This window comes from Schistosoma haematobium, chromosome ZW (genome assembly GCF_000699445.3).
Source record: "Schistosoma haematobium chromosome ZW, whole genome shotgun sequence".
NCBI classification, from domain to species: domain Eukaryota; kingdom Metazoa; phylum Platyhelminthes; class Trematoda; order Strigeidida; family Schistosomatidae; genus Schistosoma; species Schistosoma haematobium.
Genome location: NC_067195.1, coordinates 51,489,175 through 51,495,322, shown reverse-complemented (window position 1 = coordinate 51,495,322; position 6,148 = coordinate 51,489,175).

The following is a 6,148-nucleotide window of genomic DNA, read 5'->3' as shown; positions in this document are numbered from 1 at the left end:
TTTCTCAATGAATGATCACTTAGAGACGGATATCGCGTACATATGTGTCACTCAATTTTGAAGTCTAGCGATCTTTTCCTATGTTGGTTGAAGGTTACTAAGAGGCGAGGTAAGAGGGATAGAGAAGTAGGAAAGAAAACACAGTGGTTCCAAAGGTACCAAGGGTCGTGAAAGATTGTAGCCTTCAGATGAGTGATAACTTGAAAAATGCTTGAGCTTATTTATGAACTATCAATTTTTTGAAAATCCCACGAATTACTTTAATATTAGCCATGAATTAGATTCTATGTCCATCCTCGAAAAACTGACAAGTTATGTGGCTATACAGTGTCTAGCACTGTACGGAGCCCACACGCGTTACTCTAGATTCTGTACAGACCAGTTTATTCATTCGTCTCGATACTTCAACAAAATTTATATTCTGGATTTCATTGCTAGTTTCAACGTATCGTTTCTACAAAGCTTAAAGTTTGTTTGCATTGCTTACTATTAGTAGAAATCACTGTACGTTTTCTTTTTTACAGAAACCTAAAATTTGTTAAATTCCTTTGACATAGTTTTACTATCTATCAAACTATTCAAAATATAAATAATATTTTTTACGAATTACTAGACAACAATTCAATCCCGCGAGCGCGATCCGGTATGTGCACTGCTGAGGAGTCCCACAACAGGACAAAACGGCCGTCCAGTGCTTCCATATTTTCAATGGTGGTCTAACATCAATCGGTTCATGATCTCAATCAAAAACAATTCAAAGAGTTCGTGTTTGTAAAGTTTAAACACTGACGCCTATACAAATGATATAAGTGATTTTTCAGTATAGTTTATTAATACTAATTATACATTAGTTACAAGATAATGTTTTTTTTACTTTATGATATTGTGGATGTAACATGTCATTCTAGAAATATTCAAAAACAATTAAGTTCATTCGATTTTATTCAATATTAAATAAATTACTGACTTTTAAATGACTTTTTAAATAATCTTTCACTTGTCAGAGAGAAAAAAATTAACGATACAAAATTCAACGTTATTTCTATGTTACTTATGGTTGTGTTTCATGCCAACAATTTCGAAGGGAGGGGGAGCTTAGGAAATAACTTATTAGTTTTCTACCTAATTATGGAATATGAAGTTACTCTATTTAGTTGACAAAAAAAGTTCTATTTCAACTATAATCTTTATATATGAAAATGTCAAATGCATACAAAAAAGTTATGAGAAGGTCCATAAATGAACATTCTGGGATGTGTGCTACCGATATCGACAGATACAAGTAGTATGTATCATTAGTCCAAAGTTAAATGCCTGGTGGTGGAAGGTTAAGAAGATATAAGAAAATAGAATGAAAATAGTGAATGATTGCTGTGAAAATTAAGGAACAGTGAAGTTTGGAACGATCGATTGACATTCTGTAAACTAAGTATTTACTGTATGGTTCTCAGATTATACTAAGATGTTCTGTAATTTTGTGTTCAAATACATTCGATTGTTGCCATTTGTGTTCTATTACTGTACTAAACCTTTCCTTGCAATTATTAAATGATAGAGTCAAAAATCTGTGTAGTTTGAAGGAATACTCGCTCCGATCGGTTTGTCATATATACGTGTGTCTAATTTTTAACGATCATGTTCTGTTAAAATGTTCTGAACAGAGTAAAGGATTATTAGAAAATTGGTTGAACTTTCCTAATAGCTCTTATCTTTAAATCATTCAGAAAATATTTCATTGATTAGGACCTTGTTCATATAAAACAATTTTCATTTCTAAGGTCTAATAAATTACATCAGGATAACCATTTCATATTAGTTATTGAGATTCTCCTGTTAGTTGAACATATGCAATTTTCTTAGTCTGTTACTAAAGTAGAATAGTAATTTAGTATAATATTACTGAGATTGTTAAATGTTAAGAGCAAAAGATTATCAAATCTTTGCTTAGCAAATCAGCATGTTGCCAACAGTAAAACACACTGGATAAAAAACAAGGAAACATTGATGTTCATAGAAATTCAAATCTCAATATGATATGACAATCTTGATAATAAATTGTGACAGGAAACGCCATAAATGGGGGTTGAATGGTCACACTGGTTGAGAGTCACAAACTAGAGTGAAGCAATTGTCCATACATTCATCTCAAAATGGACGTCAGTCCATCAGAGATCGTTGAAAACAAACTCATTTGTAAAGACTCCTTAAGTGAACTAATCCCAGTACAACCTCAATTCAATATTTGACCCGCAATTCATTTTCATATTCAGTATATCCACCGTTACAGAAATAAGTTGAAAATGAACATTTTCACAGACAAAGATAAATATTTCTGAAATCATTTGAAAATTAATTATTTCTCTTGGAAAGGGATGACTCAGTGTAACACTTTAGCATAAAACCTTCCAACAAATTATTGTGAAAATTCGACTGTTTTTAAACTCATCAGTTCTCAAACTGATTACAGAAAGGGATGTTTCAACATCTCCAAACATTGTCGAAGTTGAATTATTATTATACTGTCCTGCGAAGTCCATAAGTATTACTTCAAATACTGCTGTTCAGGTGTTCAAAATACAAACTGAGCAACGATATATTTCTTTTCAGTTGGGTCATAATCATGGCTCCTAACTAATACAGAGTTTTATATGTGAAGGCTACTTCCATATCAAATGCATTGTCTGTTGTCTCAAAACGACGTAACTACTTGTGCAGCATTTAATATTTGTCTCGGAGAGTTTCCTGGATGTTATAGGATGATTTGTAATATAGTATAATCATAGAACTGTAGTTTCAGGAACAAGTGCGTTTAATATATTAATGGTCGTTTAAATCACTTTTTTTGCAGATAAATAACTTATTTAGAACTTCAATGAATATCGTTTTCCACTTTGAAAGTTGCAAAAACTTTAAGTAATTTATTTAAGATTTATCTATAACAAATGAACTTTGACTCAGCATACATTAAACGTTATCATAAACAGTTAGTTGATCGATGCAATCGCTAGACTAGATTTCGATTTATCTCCCACTTGAAATAAATCGTCATATTCCGTGTTGTATGGTCAGATGTTGCAGATTTCGATGATCTATTACAAATTTGGTTATAGATTTACCCTAACCATGAACAACTGAAGTCAAGAAAAATCTGATAGTTTTCTATGAAGATGGGTTTTTCTACGTCCATGTTTAAACGTTGATTGTTTTGTCTTATTTTTAAAGAGATCAGTATTACGCGGTGAGTCATTCGTATAAAACTGTACATAGTTTGAAGTCGAACACTTTTCATGTGATAAAGAGTTAAACATTAATTATCAGGTGTTTTGTGGAGATTTTAGAAATCTCATTTCCTGGAGTTCTAGTGAGAAGCCGTGACCAGTAAAATTAAACAACAGTTGTTAAAGTCACTCTCCTGGTCACGTAATCCGTTATGTGTCCAAAGACAATGGGGCATATATTTCAGAGTGTGTAACAGACAACGAGAAATAGTGTAACATGTAGTCAACGAACACATAATGGCAACACTCTGTTTTTGCATGGGTCCAGAGTGCGGAACAGGCTTTCTAATACTTGGATGCACACACCATAGTCCAGAGTAGCATGTTATACTTTGCAGTCAGTTTTTCTTGTTTATCGCCTGCTAATTTGAATAATGATGAGATCTGATGTTACAGGCTGCTCCGGACGGTGGTGGGTGCCGTGATGGGTCCTACTAAAAGAGCTTATTCAAGATATGACTATCCGCACAATTACTAATGATATACTAAAAATCATTAACATCACAAAACGAACTGTTTGTTTTGAGTAAACCAAAAGGTAACAAATAACACTCACAACAAAATGGTATAATAATTAACAAAACGGTAACCGTTGTTATGTAATGAATATAACGTGTAAGCTCTTTCTGAGATATGAACCACAAATAAGTTCACTCAGTTAACGGAGCTTCCTCCGCACGTGTGGCACCAACGGCCTGATGAGAAAGATTAAATCCAATAGTGTCATTTAACAATGATATGGGCCAAAACTCAAACGTATTGCAGAATAGCATAAAAGGATGCATAACACTATTCTAATCTTTAATCGCAGGCCATGGCCATTAAAATAGAAAAACAGACAACAGAGATAGTGTTTTTAATGACAGCGGTAACGTGTGTGTGTGTGTGTATTAGTACAAGCAAACAATTATGTCCGTTTTTTTACAATTGATAAACAGAAACAATGAATATTGAATATAAATGTGATTACATATACTGTCACGAATAAAGAAACAATATGGTCTTTATTTTGTCGCTACAAAAATAATTGAATATACATGTCACTATAGTGTGCAGATGTGTCCATCTCTTTGGACCATTTCTGTCGTAATTTTACCTTTCTAATAAAATGGATGAGTCAACGAACGTACTTTTAAAGGATCAACAGTCTTCTAAGTAATCTTTCCAGTGATGGATAACGACCATACATCCTGTTCGTATTTATCTTTGTATTGATGTTGGACGTTCAAATCACCAACTAAGATTACCATGAGTGAGCTCATGACCTTTTTGAAGGTCATAATATTTCTTGTAAAACTCACCTTTTACTCAGTTCAGGTAGAAATGAGATGAGGCATAGAGAAGATGATGCAGAGTGAACCTCGTGCGCCCCTATTCTTCAGACTTATTATTATACGATTCAGATGGGTACCACATAGGTAACTTTCGAAAGGAATCCATCCAAGAAATTCATGTTCTACTTTCATATTTATTGCCATATCTACACAGCCAAGATCATAATAAGCTTCTGTTAGATATCCACATACTGATAGGGCATATCGTGTTAAATCTCCAAACTAGACGAGCCAAGTAAAATGAATGGTCACCCTAGGATCCTGTATTCGCAATTTGGTGACAAAGTATATATCCATGATAATGGGTTCTGTGGTCTTATCTAGTTATTCCTGTTGTCTGGTTTTAGAAGTTCCGGCGTTTCGTTCGAAGCATGACTCCAGAAAACCTGAGATAGCATTTTATGAACGGTAATTGTTAGCACTAGTGCTACACCACGAAAGGATACTTCTTATTCGGGGGATATGAAAGGATAACATGATTAGAAGTCGTTACGATGACCCATAAGCCTTACCACAGTAAAGAAGAAACAATTTATTTAGGTCAATTACATACTGCCATTTTTCAAGCAGTTGTGGATTATTTTGACCTGTATTTTTAAGGTCTTACTGCCGGAGATGGAAATCCATGGGCCTTTCCGTTGTGAGAATGCAGCACTGTTGCAGATGTCGGTTGTTTGAGGGAAACATGTTACTGTTTTCACATCCATATACAGTAGGACAAAACGTTTTCTCTCCCAGTCTCACAGCTTTCCAAGCAACCTGACGGAAATAATAAGATCTAATAGAACAAATGTTCCAGACCATCATGTCTGATTAACAGTAACGATTAGCCACTATCATGGCAACTAAAAACGATTGACTTGTGTTCAGTTGTAAACCTCAGCAACTGGATCATTCGAACCACAACTAATAATGATCGAATACCTATCAGATTGTATAAATTGGATGTAGTTAGACAATCATTAAGAACCAGCTCTGGTAAGCATTTTCTTATCCATCGACTTACTGTTAAAATAAATCCACCTGGAGCCCCTCTGGAGCTACTGTCAGTCCCAATCCCGTTAAAAGGAGGAGGGTTAGGCATGGGGTTAGCGATCTCATCCCGTAGAAAACTAAATCGCTAAAAAAAACGCTAACCAGAAAAATATTTTTAAAATAATAAACATAATTTTAACATTGAATTTCTCTCCTTCAGGTATAGATTTATCCTAATTTGACATTTCGATCGAATTGTTCCCAAATATTTTCCTAACTAATAGTTTTAAAGATAGCCAATAAATCCTTCGTTTATTCTACTCACATTATCAAACATTTTCGTAGGTTAGTAGTGTTTTTCATGAACTACATTACAACTCATAACGGATTGGATATTTTTAATAGGACAAATAAAATAAGATAGATAGATAGACAGGGAAATTATAGGACACTCAATAGTATTTGAAATTTGTAATTAAATCCATCAAAAGTATTACAAACACATTTGTACAAATCCCAAAACTACATAGATGGTAACTTCTAAATTAGCATTAGATACTA